The sequence below is a fragment of the Bombina bombina genome, chromosome 4 (genome assembly GCF_027579735.1).
Source record: "Bombina bombina isolate aBomBom1 chromosome 4, aBomBom1.pri, whole genome shotgun sequence".
In the NCBI taxonomy this organism is placed as follows: Eukaryota; Metazoa; Chordata; class Amphibia; order Anura; family Bombinatoridae; genus Bombina; species Bombina bombina.
Window position 1 is genome coordinate 493,861,863 of NC_069502.1, and position 24,369 is coordinate 493,886,231.

Below are 24,369 nucleotides of genomic sequence, written 5' to 3' on the forward strand. Positions count from 1 at the left end.
CTATCTAAGTGGACGTTGTTACAAATGCATTTGGCATTTCTTATGTTAGATTTTGCATATTATTAACAAAAGACAAAATCTATTAACAACCGTGACACTCCTAAAATTTTAAATTTATACACTGTTGTTATTTTACATATAAATTTCTTGTGGGTGCCAAATCTCCTTTGAGATATAGAGGATAATAGATATATATTTACTATTTATATATATAGTTTATGATAAAACCTCAGTACATATACACAATTGGTATTTATAACGTGTATTGTACTCTTTTGATTACCACACTACTATCTTATATACATAAGAATACATACACCAATTATAAGGGTGCCCCTATCTTTTTTTTATTTATCTGCAAAAATTTAAAAAGTTTTTTTTTTATTTCGAAATTGGATTCTATAGGTAAGTTATGAATCACCTACAGCCAAAATATACAAATGATTTAGCCTCATTTGATGAAGTTAACAGGTGCAGTTTCCATAATGATTTGGCTTTAAAGGGACATAAAAACCCATATTTGTCTTTTATGTTTCAGATAGAGCATACAACTGTACAATTTACTTCTGTTATCTAATTTACATTGTTCTCTTGGTATTCTATCTCGAAAATAATATCTAGGTGATGCATCAGCGAGCTGGGAGCTAGCTGCTTACTGGTAGCTGCACATATATGCCTCTTGTCATTGGCTTAGATATGTGTTCAGCTAGCTCCCAGTAGTGCATTGCTGCTCCTTCAATAAAGGACGCAAAGAGAATGAAGTAAAATTGATAATAGAAATAAATTGGAAAGTTGTTTAAAATTGTATATTGTATCTGAATCATCTGAAAATCTGGGGTTTCATGTCCCTTTAACACACTGAACAGCATCTTGTGGGATCATAGTCATTCAGAGCATGCTAAGGAGACAAGATCACACACATTACATCAAGATCAGGTTGCACACATATTTAAAAAGCTACCATTCTAGTGGTGATAACATCTGAACAAGGGGCAGTTCCAGAAGTAAATGGGCAAAACTGTTCACAATTCTATTTGAAAATAAAGCTTTTCAATACAACTTTTATGTTGATTTAAACTTAGTATTAGCTGACAATGAAAACAATCTACACACCCTTAGACAATGGGGCATATTTAGCAAAGTGCGAGCGGACATGATACAATGTAGCATATCATGTCCGCTGCACATCGGCATACGCTGTCGGAATTTATCATTGCACAATCAGTTCACCGGGACTGCTTGTGCAATACTGCCCCCTGCAGATTTGTGGCCAATCGGCCGCTTGCAGGGGGTGCCAATCAACCTGATCGTATGGTATCTTTAGACCGCTTCTTCATAACTTCCATTCGGAGCTTGATAATTCAGCCCCTATATCTATTCTTTAACAACAGTAAGTTCACAGTTTTGATCAAGGAAGCGGCATGCTATTAATATTTAAAAATAAATAAAATAAATTATCTTACTTTCTTAAGTATGAACATCACATTAATTGTATAAAGATAAAACAGATACAAAATATGAAACCAGATTAAAAGGGCTATTACAGTGAGATAATGACATACTATGTGACAGCCGCTGCTGGTTCAGTGACCAGCAATTTCTGCTTGGAACCGGCAGTGTTCTGTGACTCCCTAATGGTACTTTGTGGGTTTTTAACACATAGTTCTGCAGGGTCACTGTTGGATAAATTACATGCTCAAAGTAGTGCATGTCATTTTTCCACTATGATCCTTTAGCTAAAAAGGACTATATACTATTACTTCTGATTAAAAAGCTATAAAACAAACAAATATTCAAACATTGCATTTGCTAAATACATTTTTGTGGAACTTGATAGAAGTGAAATGTAAACTGGATATGAATTAAAGCAGACATTTGGCATTTTATAGTTGAAATTAACTAAGTAAAATATGCAGCATGTTTTCCAAAATGAATAAAAAATAGCTTTTAGTGGAAGATATCAGCATATTACTATGCCTTCTATAAACATGAACAATATGTATTTTGTTATAATGTCACAGTCTATTGCAAGTTTAATCACGAATTTCAGTTGAAAAGAACTTTCAGTTTAAAGGGACATTTCACCTAAAAAATTGCAATCATACATATGAAAGAAGTATTTACACGTGTCAAAAATAATTTGCTGTTCAGCAAAATGATAAGAAATGCAGTGTAAATTAAGGTAATACTACACTAGTATTGGAATCCTCAGTGGCTGATAAAGCACAACTGTGTCTGCTATATTGTTAGAAACGTATATATGTTGCAACTATGACAAGAAAATACTCATTAATTCAGGACAAGAACGCACGTTTCAAAAAATAAAATAAAAGTAAAATACCTTATAGATGAAAAAAGTTGTCTGTAACGTCCCTTTGTTTTGTATTTTTTCCAATTTCCTGGATGGAGTGTTGTTGCACCTAGATGCTCTTACTTCACAATAATAGGTGAGTGCCATGTTTTCGGGTTTAGTGTGTTTTTTTTTGGGTGGGTTTTTTTAGTTTTAGGATAGGTTTTTTGTTTTGTTTTTTTCTTAGCAGAAGAGCTTAATCGCTGATGCCATTTTCAGGACATATTTTTAAGGATAGGTTTTTTAAATGTAGTTTTTTTTTTTGGGGGGGGTGAGGGGTTTCTTTGGTTTTAGTATAAGGCTTTTTTATGCAAAAGAGCTAATCGCTTCAATTAGGGCACTTTTTTAGAGAAGGTATTATTATTAGTTTAGGTTTATTTTAGGGGTTGGCCTTTTTTTTAAGGGGACTTTAGTTTTAGGACAGATCTTACTGGTTGTGTTTTTTTATGGTATTTTTTTTTTTAATGCTATTTTTTTATTTTTTTGTAATGGTAGTGTTTTTTTTGTAACTTAGGCTAGGGGTCTTGGGGCGGTTAGCTATTAGGAGGCTAGGGGGTATTTTGCAATGGGGGTATGGGGGTTGTTAGAGTTTAATAGGTTAGGGGGTATTTTGAGTTTGTGTTGTGGTGATTAGGGGGTTAATAGGTTAGGGGGAACGTTTGCGAGGGGCATATTGGCAGTTTACTAGTATAGGGCGTTATAGTGATGGGCTATGTGGAGGTTTAGGGGTTAATTGTGTAGGGGAATAATTTACTGTGGACTATGTGGTGATTTAGGGGTTAATAGTGTAGGCAGTTTATCGAGTTGGGAGTTGTGGTGGTTTAGGCGTGTGCAAAAAAGTTAACCTCTAGGGATGTTAAGGCTTGAGCGGGAGCAGTAATTACCGATCTACTTCTTATCTAGAACTGTATTGCCAATGTTTGTCTATGGAGATTTAATGGTTATTTGCTGCATTGTATGTACCTGTATCTGAACTCAATAAATACTAGGAGTGTCCACATACTTTTGGCCATATAGGTGTATATTCAAAAAATTATTAAATGCCAAAAACAGGCACAAGATTGAGATCAACCCCAACATGTCAAGAAATAATTGCACATAAATAGGCACTATATTCACATCATTCTTTCTGACATTAATATGAAAAAGCAGCATTTGAACATTGGGATTTTTGTGCCTAAAAAAACAGTTTAAATGTAACAGCTGTATCAGTTGGGTACTTTCTACTAAGGCTAAATTGTGAATAAAATGTCACAAATGTGACCGTAACAATGGATAAACAAGCAACTAGTTTCTCAGATCTCTGTCTGTTTCCTCAGGCTTCTATCCAAAGACTGAGAGCTCTGGCTTATAAATGCTAAATGACCACTCTAAGAGTGAAACATAACCACACCTATTCAGGTGTGGAAGTGAACCTGTCTCATCAGGTGTGTGAGTGCACACCTGTTTCAATCAGACCACAGTTAGAATACAATGATTAAAACCATTTCCAAATAATTCACATTATACTAAAAAACAAACAAGTACTGTACAAATTGGTTAATAAAGGATGTAAAAAACAACAACCATAGCCAAACATTATCTTATGGTGGATATCATGTCAGCATCATATGTTATAGGATATTATTATGGTATTCTAAAATAGTAACATTAAAAATTGTTCCCCACCCTTTTTAAAAAATATATATATATATATATACACACATACATATATAAAAGGTACATGATATTCTAATTCTTGGTGTTCATACCAAATGTCTTAGTATGTTGTCAGTGGGGAACACTTTTTTAATGTTACTATTATAGAATACCATAATAATATCCTATAACATATGATGCTGACATGATAATCCACCATAAGATAATGTTTGGCTATGGTTGTTGTTTTTTACATCCTTTATTAACCAATTTGTACAGTACTTGTTTGTTTTTTAGTATAATGTGAATTATTTGGAAATGGTTTTAATCATTGTATTCTAACTGTGGTCTGATTGAAACAGGTGTGCACTCACACACCTGATGAGACAGGTTCACTTCCACACCTGAATAGGTGTGGTTATGTTTCACTCTTAGAGTGGTCATTTAGCATTTATAAGCCAGAGCTCTCAGTCTTTGGATAGAAGCCTGAGGAAACAGACAGAGATCTAAGAAACTAGTTGCTTGTTTATCCATTGTTACGGTCACATTTGTGACATTTTATATTGTATTTTACTAACATCAGATTTTAACCCAATTTGTCTCCTTAGCTTTTTTAGAATGTTGTGTCTTCTAAAGCTTCTTCTTAGAGGAAATGTTCTTGGGTGACTGTCAGAGAACAGTGTTAGGGGTAGATTTATTAAGCAGCAGGTGCGTTTCTGGTCCGTAAGACTGCGGTTCCAACTTTTTAGGTGGCAGACTGAAATCATCCGATACGATCGGGATGTTTGACACCCCCTGCTAGGGGACGATTGGCCGCCGGTGAGCAGTGGGCGGCATTGCACAAGCTTTCAGCTAAAATGATTGTGCAAGGTTGAGCAGACATGATTCGCTATAGCAAAACATGTCCGCTCGACCTATAGTAAATCTACCCCTTAGACTCTTTCTTTGTGACTATGTTTATCAGTGCTGTTTCAAGCAAGCTTATAGGATCTTATGTTTTCTTAATGATTATAATGAAAACTCTTAGAATAGTTACTAGAGTTTCAAGAAAAATAATAGTTTATGATAGAAAGGTCAATATTGAAATGTGCATCAACAAAAATGCTTCTAGTAAACGTTATTGCTGTTTTTCAGAGCACATAGGCTATAAAGGCGCTTGCACCAATTTTCAAGCTCAGGGAGCTGGCAGTGATGTGTATTGTGTCTGTGAAGACTTCATTTGTGTCATACAAGCCACCCTTGACTGTCTAAAAAGGTATACTGTTTTATTACTGTGCATGAGCCCTCACAGCATATGTGCACTTGCAGCTGAAAAACAGTAATAATTTTTGCTAATGGAGGTATATTGCAAAAATGCACTCATGCACATTTCAATTTTCACTTTTATTTCGATAAATAAAAATGAGGAATAGGCCTCTGATCTAAATTTCTATGTTAAAAGTAAAAATTAATGCATTTTTGGAAACAAAACATTAATGATAATTTTCTTTTTAAAGGTTTACCTGTATGATACTCGCCTCACTGATTGTTCAGTGGATGTTCGGTGAGTGCTGCATATGTTTGTGTCTGTATTGCTTTAAAATGCATGTAAATATATCTCATAGCATTGTCTGGGCAAGACAAATTTGTGGGGCCCCAATGCCCAGCGCTCTTATTTCCCTCTAATTTCCCTCCCCTGGATGCCCTGCCCACTGTATGGACCACTCTGTCCAACATTCAGTGTTACCCATATAAAGAATAACACTATGTATTACAATTCCTGATACTTCATCATAAACTAAATACAGGATGTACATTGCTCCTTCTCATACCCTCACCCCTGACAATGTGAGGCCCCCAAAGCACAAGGCCCTGGGCAGGTGCCCCTCTCGCCCTGCCCAAAGGACAGGCTGGTTGATCTAGGAATAGGACTTGGGGAATTACTGGGCAGGTCTGATTAGTCCCACTTTTTATTAACAGAATCTGGGACATTAATAGGGAAAAGAGAAAGGAGGGTTCAGGAGATCCCACATGTTATAGGACAATAGTATAGAAGCCTTGTGTGTTTTACTATAAATAATCACTGCTTCAGATGTAACTGCGTAAATAATAAAGTATATAAAGAATGTGTTCTATATTTTACTATTAAAAACTTGGAACATTTATTAAACATTTATTGACTTGTCTTAAAAATATTGCTGTGTAGATACTTTGTAAATCAGCAAGTTCACTGTTATTTAAAAAAAAAAAAATCTAGCAGGAATGTGCAGATGCAGACTCTCCTTTTTGTCTTTGTAGTTTTTTTTTTCCCCTTAAAATCTTCCATGCATAGAAAAAAATCCCTTAGTGTAAATATGGACTCATTTGTATAGGATATATTAATTTGCCAGGATGTTAGAACTCCAGAAGAATTGTTTTTATTCCTGTTATTATTTTAATGAACAATCACAATTTGTTTTATTCTTTCATAAATTAAAGGGACATTCCAGTCAAAATATAAATGCACATAGATTATTGCATCTTTGAATAGAACATATTTGCAATATACATGCATTGGCAAACACGCTTCTATTAAGAGATTATCACTGTTTTAGTGTTAACATTGTTCCCTGCACGTGCATGTGAAGCATAGCTAGATATTATCACTGCACCCACATTTTAAAAAATACAGCTGCTCAGATCATCAGTGGGGCTTGTATCATGTCAGTAATTAACAAATTGAGTCATTACCAGATGTTTACAAGCACCTTAGGCTCTCTGAACAAGTGTTGTGTTTAAAATGCTGGTGCATGGTGCATACTTAAATACACCTTTAAAACAGCTATAGCTTTTAATAGAAGCATTTTTGCTAATGCATGCATATTACAAAATTGCTTCTGTTCAATACCGAAATGCACCCATGTGGTTTCCAATTTTGGATGGAATATCCCTTTAAATATGAGACATACTAACCTAAGCGCCAAGGTTACTGCACATCTTATTGTATGTCCTGTCTCATAAATATGACCTTTAAACAAATGCAAGCAATGGGTATGCAGATTGTGCCAGGCAATGGCATCAGTGGCTTAATATCTGCAAAGCTGCTGCACTTCTAGTTCTGGTTTCTCAGGAAACAATAGACTAGTTAAATTGAATTCAGATTTAAATGCTACATATGTGTTTTTATCACCATCTGTAAATTCTCACTGTTTGTCTCTTCATGGTCTCGGTGTTATCCTTCTAACCAATGGCATCTAATCAAGAGCTGGGGTGCTGTGGGGAAAATCAATAATTTAAATGGACAGTGTACTGTATGTCGTTTTTCTTTAATGTGTTCCCAAGATGATCCATTTAAAGGTGTTGACTCACCATCTTATGAAAGAAAAGAGAAAGATAAATGAGAATTGTATGACCAGAAAACCCACTAGTGCACTTATTACCTCTGCCTGAGGGTCCCAAAAATTGTCACAATAGCAGGAAAGTATGTGATTCAAGCAACAAGCCATGAGGTCTATCTCTGGAAGACCCAGTGTCTCACTGTTCTGATCAAATACCTCATGGTTCATTTCCCCAGGTTATTGACACTGGCGAAAGCCTCCACCCAGTTGTTCACTTCTGGGATGTGAATGGCTAAAATCCAAGATCTATCTGCCCTTCTGGGACACATCAATCATTGACAAGGAATTGCAAGTTCTTCCTTGGTGCTCCACAACATTTCAGACTGGCATCTGGTGGTGATCACTGTCCAAACTTGCCAAAGGAGGGATGCCCCCTGAACAAGGGATTTGTGAGTCTACCACCATGTTAAGGACTGGCTGGTCTTCAGATCTAAAAATATCTTGTCATACAGGTCTTAATAGTCCCTCATCCACTACTGAAACACTGCCAGTTGAAGAGGCAGAAGATGAAACCTGGTAATGAAAATTCATCTGAGCCAGCTACCACAAGGCCCACAACTTCCATGCATTGAGCAATGGAAGGGAGGGAAGTACGTTGAAGATGAGCACAAGCCTGTTGCAGTTTGACCCTGCCATGTTTAGTTAGTGATGCATGATTCTGTGGAATTAAGGAACTCTTTGGTAAATTGATTCTCCAAACATAACTGCAAAGCAGTTGAAGAACAGCTTGAGTGTGAGTCACGCCCAACTGAAATGAGGGTGCCTGCAACAATATCATCCAGATAGGTAGCTACCGATATTCCCTGACTCCATGACAAACAAAACTTCTAGGACTTTCCTTAGACCAAATGGATGTGCTACAAACAGATAACATCTGCCTAGGATTCAAATCTGAGTAACTTGACATGATCTTTGTGAATGGGATATGTAAATAGGTTTCTTTTAAAACAATGGTAGACAAAAATTGACCCTTCAGCACTAAAAGAAAGAAAAGCTGCTGTTATATCTGAATAGATAGCTATTACAGAAAAACAGTGGCCTAAATCCCAAGGGGTGCAATATTAATATCGCAGGCCACACTCCAAAATAGTGCAATCTGGTATTAGTCCATGGAAAAATAGAAATACCAGAGAATATTCAAATTACAAATTGTGAGTTATAGTTATGTGCTGGCACTCGAGAGCAAGATATAACAGCACTAACAAAATTAGTAAGACGGGAGGCCTGATATAAAGTGTTAGGGCTCCAAAAAACATACACAAACACATGTAACTCATATTAAATAAAGTATTACATATACACGCATGAAACCCAAATTTTTTTCTTTCATGATTGAGATAGAGTATGTGAATTTATTATTATTATTATTATTATACTTTATTTATGAAGCACCAACATATTCCGCAGCGCTGTCCATGGATACAATTCATTTAAATAAAACAATACAAGACTTGTAAGAGACAGGACAAAATTTACAAACACATACAGGAGGGATTGAGGGCCCTATTCCCGTGGGAATTTACAATCTAGAAGAATTTAAATAACTTTCCAATTAATTTCTATTATCTTATTTGTTTTGTTCTCTTTTCATCCTTTGTTGAAAAAGTATATCTAGGTAGGCTCAGATGCTGCTGATTGGTTCCTATTGGCTTTCAGCTAGCTCCCAGTAGTGCATTACTGCTTTTTTAACGAAGGATACCAAGAGAATGAATCAAATTAGATTATAGAAGTAAATTGTAAAGTTGTTTAAAACGGTATGCTCTGACTAAATCATGGAAGAAAAATGTGGGGTTTTGTGTCCCTTTAAATATAAAAATATATAAAATTTAGAAATATACTTGGACTTTGAGCAAGGCTTTATTGATGAAACCACCCAGGAATATATGCTGACAACCCACCCAAAGGCACCAATACTGTACACAGTACCCAAGATTCACAAAACTCTCACTAAGCCTCTGGGCAGACCCATTGAGGCTGAATTATCATATATCTGTCGGACCTGATCCGACAGTGTGGATCAGGTCCGACAGACCTCGCTGAATGTGGAGAGCAATACGGTCTCCGTATTCAGCATTGCACCAGCAGCTCACATGTGCAACGCCGCCCCCTGCAGACTCGCGGCCAATGGGCCGCCAACAGGGAAGTGTCAATCAACCCGATCATACTCGATCGGGTTGTATTGTGGTGATTCCTGTCCGCCTCATCAGAGCAGGCGGACAGGTGTTAGACCCGCTGCTCCATAACTTGTGTTTCTGGCAAGTCTGAAGACTCGCCAGAAACACAGGCCTTCAAGCTCCATTCGGAGCTTTATAAATCGGCCTAATAGTCTCAGCCCGTGGCTCTTTATTGCAGCCAATTGCACAGTACATAGATTTATGGTTACAATCAAAAGTTCAAGCAACCAAAGCATATCTAAAAGACACCACAGACTTTTTACTTCAGATAATAATATTAAAAATAGAACCAGGAAACATATTGGTTACCATGAATGTTAACAGTCTGTACACCATCATAACAGATATACAAGATATGGAAGCAGATTAATACGGTCTACAATCTTCCTCCATAAATAGGGGTCCTCCTGTAGAATATTTGATGTTGTTAATAGACGTTTCTACAGCAAACAACAAAAGAACAGGAAAAACAAATGACTTTTATCGCTACATTTAATGCAAACACATGAAATTTGGCGAAAATAATAAAGAAACATTGGGAAATACTTTTCACAGACCTGGATCTACTATTTCATAAGGAACTACAACCAAGGAAAGGTTATAGATGAGGCACACATTTAAGAGACCTGTTACTCCTCAGAGATCCACAAAATAATCAGTCTTTTTTCAAGATAAACAAAGAGAGGGTGCTACAAATGCCCTAGCTGTACTACTTGTAACAGCTTAATTTCAACAAAACAATATCTCCCCCCACATACAAACAAATTGTACAATATTTAATACTACTTAACATGTACTACAACACATAGTATATGTAATCATTTGTCAAAAGCATACAGTAGCATCCTTAAAAACTATCATAATTGATCATGTATCAAAACCAAGAAGGGGAGGAAACAAAATCCTCCTTCAAAAAGAAACTCAATGGATATTCAGAATGGACACTCTTCAACCTAGACGACTTAACTCAATGTCAGATCTCAAATGCTTTTGGAACCTAAGAGACTAACTGTTATAACTCACCTGGGGTCTTGTGTTGATGTTGGAACCCAGTTGCAGCGGAACAGCACTCCCTTACAGTTACGACCCTCAGGAGTACCTGGAAATGGATACAGGTTCCTGAAGGGTATATGGTGGCATGGAGGCCTTTAATAGGGAAGGAGCCAGAAGAGGGATGCGAGTAAGGGCAGAGTCAGAGACGTAGTCAGACAATTCGAAGTCAGGACAGGCAGCAGGCAAGAATAGTTGAGAGACAATCCAAAATCAGGAACCAGGAAATATATATATATATATATATATATATATACAAATAATCAGGAGCTAATAACAGGACACAGGTTAATACGATGGAAAAAATAACCAAGCACTTATTGGGGGCCGTGCTGAGATATAAAGGGAAACTAAGTCACGTGACCGATCACCTGGCCCTAGTAGGTGAAGCAAGCAGGGTCAATAAGAGAGGGGTCAGGGACTAAGCAATAATCCTTGGTTTACCTCAGAGTCCCTGGCATGCTCTCCTCCATCCGGCCCACACCCCTCCTCTCTTCCTGTGCTTAAATGCAGAGTCCGCGTGGGCAGCTGCCATTTTTCCACAACAGCATGTCTGCTGTGGTCCTCAGCTTCGAGAAGGAGGAGAGGGGAAACAGTCGCAGACCGGGGAGAGGAGACCCCTGCTGCACCACCTCTAGTAGGCCTCCGGAGACCGACGAGCGGGTAAGTGTCTCGTCATACTTTGACAGAGCCACCTCCTCAGATATGCCTAGGGGGCGCAAAATGGGGTTGGCCGAGCAGTATCTCTCCGATGAAAAGCTTTGACCTTGGCATGAGCATGGACATTCCTGGCCAGTTCCCAGGATTATTCCTCAGGGCAATACCCCTTCCAGTGTATAAGAAATTCCAGGCATCCCCTACAGTGTCTGGAGTCAAGAATTTCTTCTGTAACCATCTACAACAACTGGAATGGGCGGAACAACAATACATGAGGGAACACAGTTGGTTCTCAAGGCTTCAGTAGAGACCCATGGAATACCAGGTGTAACCAGTAGGTTGTAGGGAGGTTCAAGCGGACAGCCACTGGAGATATGACCTTGTCACAGCAAAAAGTCCTATTTAGCTTAGTCCTAACTTTCAGTTAGGGACAGGACATATGCAAATTTGTGTGGATAGCCATTGCCTTGTCGCCTAGTATATAGGTAGGTGCTGGGGACCTCTTTTTCTCTGCATATCCTTTGTAACAGTGTTGTGCCATCTTTAGAGTACTTAGTAGCATCTGTCTTGCTGTTTAAGCTGTTTATTCAGGCGTAAGGCCACATCAGTACAGTGGTGGAGAAACTCGGGGAAGGCACTTGGATGAAAACCATAGTTGGCATAAAAAGGTGTGATTTTAATGGAGTGATGCATGTGATTGTTGTAGGAGACTTCATCTTGTAGGTATGTATTGAAGCAACGGAGGTATTGTTCCAAAGTTTGGTTGGTATGCTCAGTTTAACCATTGGTCTGGGGGTGATAAGCTGGCGATAACCAGCATTGGGGATTTTGAGGTGACTGCAGAAGTGGGACCAGAAATGGGAGGTGAACTGAGAGCCGCAGTCTGTGATGATAGTCTGTGGCAATCCATGCAGGCGGTAGATATTTTGCAAGGAGAAGGAAGCGGTCTGGACAGCAGAAGGAAGTCCTATGGAGGGAATGAAGCATGCCATCTTGATGAACTGTAGGAAGCTGTAGAAGGCCTACTGGTTTTACCTTTGGTGTCTTTAACATGCATATATGTCACATGGCAGGATGTATTCCCTGGTATCAATCTTAATGGAAGGCCACCAATAGTAACGGCTGATAATTTCTAATGTTTGAGTAATTCCGCCATGCCCTGCAGAGAGGGTGTCAAGGAATTGGCTAAGTGCTTCCAATCGAAGTGAGGGTGACACATACACTTGTTTGTCATGGTACCATAGTCCCTGTTTCTGGGTCAGATGAGGAACAGTAACAGGTGATTGGACCGGTAGGTTTCGATTTGAAGGGCGAGAAACTAATGCGGTAGTAGAATAGTGTCTTGGTTTTGGTCTGTAGGGGTCTGTTTCCTCATATATGCGTGACAGAGCATCTGTTTTTTTATTCTTGGAACCAGGGTGGTAAGTGATCTGTAGATTGAATCTGGAAAAGAACAAGGCCCAGCAGGCTTGACGAGGACGTAATCTTTTGGCAGCACAAAGATACTCCAGATAACAGTGATCTGTGTACACAGTGACAGGTACGGGAGTTTTGTCTAGTAGATGGCACCACTCTTCCAAGGTACCCGTAATTACAAGAAGTTCCCTCTCCCCTACATCATAATTCTTCTCCGCAGGGAGAAGTTTTCTGGAGAAGAATGCTACGGGATGTATCCAATCATCCTTCTCCCCTCTTTGAGACAGGATACCCCCAATAGCGATATCAGAGGCATCTACCACAAGGAAGAAGGCCCTGGTGGTGTTGGGTTGTATCAGAATAGGTGCTTGGTGAATAGCCTTTTTAACTTCTGAGTCTGAAGACTCGCCAGAAACACGGGCCCACAAGCTCCATACGGAGCTTGATAAATGGGCCTAATGTGTGTGTATAGATATAATTTAAATTTTGGTTGGCTTTCCCTCCCCCTTGAGTACACCAGGAATTATAAACTATGAATGCATTACAACATGTATTATTTCTTATACAGATACTTTTTTAACATATCCTATATTACTACATAATCACAGAACAAGCCTTATCTATCCACATAATTAAAACATCATAACCCCGCCTATATAGTGTGTGGGGCCTGACATCACTCAGAATATAATAAAGAGGGGTGATCACTGCTACTGCCTTGCTGCTCACAGCTTGTGCTTACTCTTGCATTTACCAAATTCTTCCTCGGCTTCAATTCAAACAAACATTCTTACGGAATTGCAGAGATGAGTCAGTAATAGTGTAACAAAATGATTTACCCATGTTTCTATTTACTAATTTACACTAAATTGGACATCAACATTATAGTAACACTTGCATATATTATTTGGTAATAAGATAGTTATCCCAATAGCTACCACACTATGGGTCTTTGATTTTATTAAAACCATACGTACTTCATATCATATACGCTATATTTTATACATAAATATTTTTAGCAGATTTATCATTTAAAAAATAATATAAATCCAAAATATTTAAAAACATCCTAATTGCACAGTGAAATGAATATCTGATTTTTAAATTTAGAACATGTAGGGCTAGATTAATAGTGGAGCACTATTTTCATGTGTGCCTGTAAAGGGGCAAATTTGACCATTTACAGGTGCACGTTAAAAACCAGCCATTACAAGTGGCTGGTTAATATTCCTGCGAGCCTTGTGTGGTTTCACTTTGCACTACACACATTAACCAGAGGTCAGGACCCCTGGTTAATGAAAAAAATATTCCCCAATTGCCCCCCAAATATAGAGGACAGTACTGTACAAATGAAAAACAAAAAAGTTGCATCTTTATTTTTCTAAAAAAAAAACGCACAAAGCAGTTATAAGAGGATAACGTGAGGGGATGTGTTTTACATTGCCTTTACATTGATGTCTATGGGGGACTGTTTTTTTACTATCAAAATATAAGTATGTGCTTATATACATATATCTGTTAATATGTATATGTATACACATATAAACATATATATATGTATATATTCATATACATATATATTATTATTTTGCTGCCAAACGCTGTGTGAATTGCCCCTTGCACTGTGCTAGGTGGTTTGCCGTGTCTCACAGCATGGAAATGAGGCTTCTATTGGAGCCCATGGAAGCGTGCTCTCATGAGTGCAAGACTTCCAGGCAATGCAAATGTGAGGTTGTGTTCGAATTGCGCCTGGCTTGTAATACCAGCGTACATTTGCGTGCGTTGGTGTAACTGAGTGGAGCGCAAATGTCACGCTCGCGAAAGCGCAATATTGCGCTCCACTCACAATCTAGGCCGTAATGAATATACAATTTATTTAGCTTGACCGAGTTCATTCAACTGCTCAAGTTTTTCCAAGTCAAGAACACATTTCACTTGTTTTAAAGAATAGTTTTAATTTTTTTTTTTTTTTTTTAATATTCACTTAACAGGCCCTTTTTTTCTAATAGTTCACTTTCATATGTGTTGAAAAAAGTATTTCTTTGCTATTTTCCCAGAAATCCTTTTTTATGAGGAGATAATTAGGGATTCTCAATTAAAATAAAAATCTATTGCCAAGTTGTCTACTTAATATTGTACAAGAACTTGTGTTCAAGTATATATAAAAGTAAGAGCGTTAACAATAATATATTGCTATGATAGATAGATAGTTAGATAGATAGATAGATAGATAGATAGATAAAAGCTCCCATGCATTAAAATTGTATAAATTCTGCACACGCCTATGTATAGGCTGGCTGCTATTGGCCCCTTATCACATGGGCCTTGGTGCCACCGCACCTGCTGCACCAATGGTAGTTCCTCCCCTGAAAATAACATATGAAATAGAAACTGACACACCTTATAATTAAAAGACCTTTATGTATTGTTGCATTAAATTAACATTCCAGATGATCGTGAAAACCTTCTGAATACATTATCACCTTGTTTACTTCAGTGGCTTTACGATGGCTGAACTTCTCAATCAATTGCCTTATTTGAAGGAGCCAATCCAGAAATGTTACTGCTGTAGATAAAAATATCAACTCTGCTACAATTGTGTCCCTAACTGGTTGCAGCAAAGGTGATAAGATACTGCAAATTAATGCAAGTATCTTATTGTACATACTCCGATGATGCCAAATAGGGGCAGATGCCCTGTGTCAGAGTTAGTTGTGAAGCATGTGGTGTGTTTTTAGATTTCTAAGGATTGAACAAAACAATTTTTAGAATAGTATGTAAATAGGGTGTGCCCTTGGTGAACCGTTTACAATACACTCAAACTGAAATATATGCTGTAACAAAAATGCAGATTGTGTCAATGTAGTTTAACAAAGTGACATTTATATAAATAGCAGTAACAGTGGTGTATCTTTTAGCTTGATACTAAATAGCATGTATAGCACAATGATAGCCAGAGATGATGTATCCTTATCTGGAAACCTTAATAGATGACAATAATAAACTGTAGAAGATGATACTGTAATGTTCAATATTTCTCAATGGCTATAACAATAATAAAGTCTCATTAGAAGTGGTGATATTACCAGTAATGGTATTTGGTACAGGTCAAGGCAGCTATCTGTAGAGGATCAAGGCCACGAACCAGGATCAATGATCTGTAGACAATATAAAAAGACAGAAGGGTCACATGGCCCAATATTGTTTGATACAAAATGTGATAAATACAATCACATTAGATGTGGCACCCCTAGTGGTGCAGAAGAGACAATCTAGGATCAATAACAGTCACCCAGAAGACTATCCTCTGGTAGATGCTCACTAATATTTAGATGTAGCACCTCCCTTGGTGCAATAGAGGCAAGCTGGGATCAATATAGTCACCCAGTAGAAAAATATCCGGCAATCAGGAACACCCAGCAATCCAGAGATGGGGTGTAGGTGCATAGAATAGAGAATGTACGGCAGCTAGTGGTAAGTATAAAAAACTTACTTTATTAAAAAATATAAAAGTACTAGCAACACGTTTCTCAGCCAACCAGTGGCTGTTTCATCAGGCTTAATAAAATGGGTAATAAACACTTGTTGTATATGTCATACAAACATACCTGAATAATAAGCAACACCTGGAGTGGGTGTTAACTAATTAAACAAATCAGGTAAGTGATACAAGCGGATCAAAAGAAACCACAGTGAGTGACATCATACTTTTGACAAACACAAAACAAACAAAAAAAAACAATAATATCATGACTAAAACAGCATAATATAGAATATTCACAGTCATAAGAAATCATTATCTTGTATTGCTAGATTGTATGACAAGTACAAGATAACTCTTTCACAATTTATAAATCCACATCTCTAACTTGTAATATACCTAAATCATATATAGTAATAAAAGTGCCTAAGATCATTAAATCCAACCCTCTAAATAGTCGACTGATGACTGTTATTTATTTGTAAGGAGTATAATGTAGCGATAAATCTAATGTTATAATTATCCATTGTGCGGGCTACAAAGCCAAACGGAAGTGTAAAGTATCTAGGAAATGTCGTTCTTACTTGTGTGTTCTCCGTTAGGGTTAACCATTGCAAACATTTCTTACTGAATGGATATTCAGTAGATCACAATTTCTAAGATCTTCCGGGAACTAAGTGGATGTTAACTTACATCCATGATGTTAATATAGTACAGATAATGGGTTTTTTAGGCATGTGTGTGAGTCAAATGACGCTAGGTAATGCCCAAATACATGACGTGTTACAATTGATATGATTGTCCTATCAATAAAGATTATATGCCAATAGTCGGATCGTCAGGTGGGGGTTCACTAAACACTAATTACAGGGTGTCTAAACATATATGGAAGTAGATGTCACTAAAATAGTGTTTATGGTATATTAGGGATAGATTACTAATAATAGTAATAATTGTAAAGTGACACTAAGTAACTAACATTGTCTTTTACAATATTGATAAACACTAATCAGAGAAGTGTTTCTAGTGTATAGTGCAACGAGTGCAGTGAAGTAAATGATATTAAATGGTGATTATGTATCACTATAGTGTTATAATAATAGCAAGATATGTATTGTCATAAAAATCTAAGGTGTATTAATGCAAAGTAATAGACTAAGTAGCAAAAGTGATGTAAGAACAGTTCCACTGGAAAAGTGGTGTGTATAAATAGGAATGGGAGAGGGAATGTGTGTCTATTATTACCAGAATGATATAAAATCATATGAAATCATATTAGGGGAGAAAATAACTAGTGGTGGTGAAATATGGAAGAGTGAATACGTGCACTCTTATCTAATGGGGCTTAGGGAGTGATAAGATGCTAGTGGGTGGCAAAAAATGGGAGGGTGAAATAATATACTATCTTTCAGCTTATATTGATTCATTATTGCAAAAGCATGTTATAGTTTTACCCTTGTTTATTAGAGATTCATCAGATCTATTGAACAAAACTAACCAATTAGAAATTACAAAGACCAATCAAGAATTATGGTGGATCACCAGTGATGTTAGTTCCTTATACTTTAACACCCCCCATGAAAAAGGCCTATCAGTGATTCAATCCTATTTACAAACAGATATTTATATTCCTAGTAAGCAACAACACTATATCAGTGAACTAATACATCTTATTCTCCACCACAATTACTTCCAATATCAGGGTTTGTTTTATCTTCAGATCAAAGGTACAGCCATGGGCACCAGATTCACCCCCAGTTTTGCAAACCTATATATGGGTAAATTTGAAGAGACCATATTTATGGATCCCCCATGGGGGCGAGTCTGGTGTACTATGGTCGGTATATAGATGATCTCATTTTTTTGTTTAAGGGGTCCCACGAAGAAGCCTCTATGTTAACAGACACCCTTAATGCCAATGGTTTTGGCCTATAATTTACTAGTAATATCCAACCCACAAAGATAGAATATCTTGATTTAACATTGTTTTTTTCGTCTTCAGGTACGATCATGGTACAATCATGTCAGAGACGTATTTCAAAAATGTAGACTGTAATAGCTTTTTAGATTTTAACAGCAATCACTATTATAGCTGGAAGAAGAATGTGCCCTATGGGCAATTCAGACATATTAGGCACAATTGTAGTACTCAAGAGAGCTACGAGTCACAGCCTATTATATTGAAAGATAGATTTCTTAAAAAAGGATACCCTTTGGAGTTGATGCAGAAAGGCTACCTTAGAGCCTTACACAATGATATGACCATTTATTTTACACAGAATAAGAATAAAAACAAAAAACAGAAATCGAGTGATGAATTAAACACTCCTCTGTTCATTACTTGGTTTAGTAACCAACATAGTGAGATAAAAAGAATTATCTCAAATCATTGGTCTTTCATCTGTAACAATCCATTTCTAAAAAAATTACATATACCCTAAACCCAGAATAGTATACAGAAGGGCCCCTACGCTCAAAAACAAATTAGCACCAAGCAAAATTGTTAGAAACAGAATAACCTTTGATAACTCAACTACGGTTACCAATATTACTACAAATAAAATTTAAAAAAAATAAACGTTCCAATGTAATTTTATACCCCAATGTGGCTTTTTTTAAATGCCACAAACCAAGATGTAGTATGTGTAGGAGTGTGGCACTAAAATCTTCCAAACAATTTACAATTAAAAAACGTCTCTATGAGTATGTTATAGGCATGCTCTGGGAAGAGGGAAGAGGAGGAGTCAATGCATGAACTGGCTCTGATCCCCTGCAGTTTGCTCCAGAGGCGGTTGTTCGCGCCAGGAGCTCACCCCACTCTAAGGAAGAGAAGGACGTGGTTCTGCAGCCAGTCACGGCTTACATCCTGGTATTCCCCTCCACAGCGCTTGGTTCCAGCTGCGCTGAATAAGATCTTATGTTACCCAGAGCTGGACTTTGCTGGCTAAATACATAAGCTCCTTGAAAGGGTAAAAGTTTCATCCATACCTCCCCCCCTCTCCTGCTGCTCAGGAGAGAGGGGTGGATAGCCAGGTTTAACTGTGTTAAAGTAACGGTGGATAATACTGAGCTGAGCCCGCACTCACCCTGAAAGGAAAACCAAACAAATCACAAAACACTGCTTTTGAGTATATTGCATCACAGTAATAAGTTTCAGCTGAAAAACTTACCGCTGCTTGCGCCCTCCCCAACCACCGATGCTGCGAGTGGGGAGGTGTTGGCGCTGTGTAACACCCCTGTGAATCTGCATCTGAGGAGGACCTCTCTCTGCCGTGCCTTTGCTGTGTTGGTGTGAAGAAGTGACGAGGAACAGCTGATCGCGACTACACTGGCACTTCGTCTTAGCGGTGCTTGCTACGGAAGCCTGGAAGCTGGCCTGTTCTCACCACCCACCGGTGCTGCGTGTGGGAGACAGGCAGAGAGCTACCCCCTGGAGCCGCAACCGGAGTCCCTCCTGGAGCTGCTGATTCTCTCCTGTCCGGGGCAGCAGGAGCATTGGTCTGGTCGACTGTCTGGTTGCGGCGGGCAGTACAAATATTTGAGCAGACCGGGAGGAGGCTTGAAATCCAGGGCAGCGTTTTTTCTTCCAAAGCCAGTCATTTATCGGTCCAGAGAAGCTTCACACAGAAGAGGCACCGCACCGACTCTCAACGCAACAGAGACCTACTGCTGATGGAGGGTGAGTGCAGGGTAAAACTGGACTTTTTTCTCTTTTTCTTCCTTTTTCAGCTGAACTGTTAAAAAGAAAGGGAGCTACCAAAGCTAGTAACCACTTGAGCCTGTATAAGTGAAGGCTGGTTGCTGGGATCTACAAAGCTAATATTATTAAAAAGAGGGAAAGAGGAGGAAGAAAAGGGGTACAAAAAAAAAGCCACAATTAATACCCCACTTAGAGGTGGAGTACTACTCACTAAATAATAACCTCTGAGAAGACATAGACTCAAATATATAGGAGGAAAAAAAAAACAAAAAACAAAAAAAACAAGAACTACATGTATTTTGTGAGAGTGCTTCAAACTCATGAATTGGTTGCCTTATATGCTTCATATTCCTCCTTCTTGGCAATTTAGAGCTCTGAAACTAACTGATTTTTTTTTTTTTTTTTTCCATTGAGTATATATGCTAGTTATAATTAATTGCATATGATAACTGTGTTTTACAAGAATACCTGGGTATTAACAATACTGGCAACCCCCTTAGGTTTAAAGAGGTCTCTTTATTTAAGTAAAGTATGGGAAGCGGTTAAGCCCTTAAGGTACAGGTTTAAAGATAGAGTACAAACCAGGTAGCCATACTTAAGGAAAGTTAGGGGATTGACCACAGAAAGATTTGGAAGGGATGTACCTTCTCTTCTGAGGTGGTTATAGTGAAAGGATTGTGCAGTCTGTAAGTTCTTTATGATACTGCAACTAAATGGTGACAGAGTTGAAACATTTATTATCTCCACATAAATTGAAACTCTCTGGAATCTATATACTGAATAATAGATTTACAGGTGCACTCCAAGAGGAATTAATGGGTAAAGTTTATAACTCAGTAAGAATAAACGGTATCTAGAGTTTGTTATAACTGATGAGATTGTGGCCACTTGGGAAGCAGATCATTATCTTCATAGAAATTTACAATTCAATTCAGTGCTAAAAAATTGAATAACCAGGTGTTTGTTTCTTATAATATTAATTTCGGATCCTCTCTTTTTGGTACTAGAGGTTAGATATAAACACAAGGTAAAAATTTCCAGAGATCAGTAACTAATGCACTGAAGAATTGTTTTGTTGCAAAGATCATTATAAATTAATAACATTCTTGTGATTTGGAGAAATAATCTGGTACCCTCACATTTTCTATACACGATCGCAGACATAAAATAATCTAAAGTGTTATATTCAGTCGGGGTCTGGCAGAAATAAGATTTTCTTATAAAGCTTAAGTGTAAATATCACAGATACATAAATAGACACATTGGTTAGGGATAACATATAGAAACAATATACTCTAAACCCTTCCACTACCAGTAGTAGAGCAAACATCTATAGGATAGGCATTTCTGCAACGGTATTAACCATCCTTAAACCGTCGCCATCTCCTGGTCTTTCTAGCACTTCCTTTTTTTTTGTTTTTCTTCCTCACTCTTCATAGAACAGTGACACATACCTCACATACCACTTCCCAATCTTTAAAGAACAGCACGGCAACACCCTTTTTTTTTTTTCTCACTCGAGAATCTCTCGATATATCACTACTACATGATCACTTCTTTTCTCTTTTAAGGATAAATGTGTCACTTCCCCCTTATTCACCTCGAAGCACAATCCAGGCATGGCGTCGAAAAATAGGGAACGCAGAAATAAAAATCCCTCCGAAGCTCCAGTTGAAAGTATTGAGGAAACTACCCCATCAAAACCCCTAAAGTCTACGACCCCACAAGATAATCATGCTCTAGTAAACAGTATTTTAGAAGCCATATCTCCCAAATTTGACAGGTTGAAGAATGAAATTAAGCAAGAAATCACCTCATTAACAATAGAGATCAGACAGTATTCCAAAAGATTTCAGGAAGCAGAAGAACGTATCTCAGAGCTAGAAGACACTACAAACTCCTATATACCCAGAATAGAGAGTAACCAGAGTGAGATCTTCAAACTACAGGCAAAGATAGATGACCTAGAAAATAGGTCAAGAAGGAAAAATCTAAGAGTCATTGGCTTTCCAGATCCTTCTAAACAGGAAGACCTTATGAAGGTTATGATCCATACCTTACCCCTTTTGTTAAAACTCCCAGAAGATCTGCCTCCTGCTCTGATTGAAAGAGTCCACAGACTGGGGAGAGTAACAGAAAACTCTATCAATTTAACTAATCCAAGGCCAATCATTGCAAAATTCTTGAATTTCCAGGATAAAATGACTTATCTACAATATTATCGCAAAAATCAACCCATTTTTTATGAAGGCAAAAAAATTCTCCTTTTCCAGGACTTCTCTATTGAGACCTCCAGGAAGAGGAGGGAACTCTCTCCAGTCTGTGGCAGAATGCTTAGAGCAGGGTGGCAGGCAACAGTTATTTACCCGGCCAGAATTAAATTGTTTTTGGAAGGACAAACTTTTTTCTTCAATACAGCAGCAGAGGCGGAAAAAAAACTAGTAGATCATGGCTGTATATGATTTTTTCTTTTCTCAGGTAGTTAAAAGAACAATCACGCATAAACGCTCAGTGGGAAGGATACTTTCAATGTTACTTTTTATTTTTCATGCTGTGTTGTATACAGAGACAATAATATATATATTTTTTTTCTTTTTTTTTTTTCTCTCTCTCTCCTTTCTCCCTCTCTCCTTTTTTACTGCATCCCCGTTCCTCCTTACCCCCCCCCTTGCATTCCCCACGCAGCTCGGGATTAACTTTTTCGGAACCGGCTGTCTTTTAGAATTTATTGGACAACCCCATGAATAAGATATCAAAATCACCTCATGGAATATAGGTGGGATTACGTCCCAATCAAACGAAAAACAGTATTGGCATACTTGCAGAAAACTAAAACCCTCATAGCATTACTGCAAGAGACACATCTTAACGCAGAAGAATCATTAAAGCTGAAATCATCATGGGTGGCGGAATGTATTTTCTCACCTTCAGTTAGTAGGAGTAAGGGAGTTGCAATTTTGATTGGGAAAAAACTAAGCTATGAAAAATTAGATACATTGATTGATCCGGATAGCAGATTCATAATTTTAAAGCTGAAAATCTCAAATTTAATTTATACCATATGTAATTTGTATGCACCAAATATAATTGAGTATGGGTTCTGGGACTCTCTTCAAGCTAAAATTTAGCAATTTGCGGAAGGCCACATTATTATTGCAGGGGACTTCAATATGTCCCCATGTTCCCCAATAGACAGATTGAGATACGGGTTGAAACAGAGGATTAACAAGAAGGATAAACTGGAAAACAAATTATTCAAATCTATTATGCGAAATTTAGCAGTCAGAGATATTTGGAGGGTTCAGAACCCTGACAGTAGAAAATTTACATGTTGTTCTAAAATGGCTAAATCTCTATCAAGAATTGATCTCATGCTAATTAACGATAGCTTATATCACAAGGGGGTTAAAGCACATATATCAGAAATCTTACTCTCTGACCACGCACCAATCACCTTAAATATTCCAGACTTGAAACCCGGTCTTAAAAAACAAAGTTTTTTCTATCCAAAATTCCTGAACAAAAATGCAAAATTTAGAGATTGGCTTAGGAAAAGGTAGGAGGATTACTACCGAAATAGTAAAGACTCAGTGGCAAGTCCACTGATATTATGGGAAACAGCAAAGGCGGTATTGAGGGGGGATATGATCGCATTAATGGCAAACCTCAAAAGAGAAGCCCGCCGGAGGGAAACACAAGTAATCAATACAGTAATTAATGCTTATAGCAGGTATTTAAATAACTCCTCTGACGAGAATTGGAGAAAATATACCAAAGTTAAAGAATATAGAGACACTTCTACTTCTTAACTCCACACAAGCAGACCTAAAATATCAATCTAACTTTTACAAATTTGGTAACAAATCAGGCAAACTATTGGCTAAATTGGTAAAGAATTTGAGAGCTTCAAAATCAGTGGAAGCCATTCGAGTCAATGACTCACTTCTCACCTCACCTAAGGAAATAGCTGAATCTTTTTTCCTATATTATAAAGCAATCTATGCGGCAAATCCAGTAAATGTATCGGCAAGGAAGAAATTCTGGGAAGACATCACCATTTGCAAAAATATTTTCTGAATTCAACCTGGAGCTGAATGCTCCAATAACAGAGCTGGAAGTTACTCAAGCAATTCAAAGCTTGAAAAGCGAGAAAGCTCCGGGGCCGATTCACTGCCCAACAAATTTTATAAAATTCTAGATAAAACAATCACTCCGCATCTGACTATTCTTTTTAATTTTCTGTTTCAACAGAACAATCAAATACCGCCCAGCTTTCTAGTATCACATACCATACTGATACCAAAAGCGGATAAAGATCCACAATGCAGGGAGTCATATAGACCTATCGCGTTGTTAAACGCAGATTATAAAATACTTGCTTCAATTATGGCTAAGAGAATGCAAAAAAACTTAGGAGAAGTTATACATAAAGATCAGGTGGGGTTTCTTGTAAAAAGGAGCTCCTCATCTAAAATCAGAAAACTGCTTCTATCCATTGATCATTTTAAGAATATTGAAAAGAATACATCAGAAAATCTCTCTGATGC

At 37.6% G+C, this 24,369-nt stretch overlaps 1 protein-coding gene across 1 annotated transcript in view; it reads right to left on the minus strand.

Moving 5' to 3' along the window:
- Positions 1-24,369, minus strand: part of LOC128656477 (collagen alpha-1(XXI) chain-like) — a 788,552-nt gene that overhangs the window by 246,643 nt on the left and 517,540 nt on the right. The window lies entirely within an intron of this gene.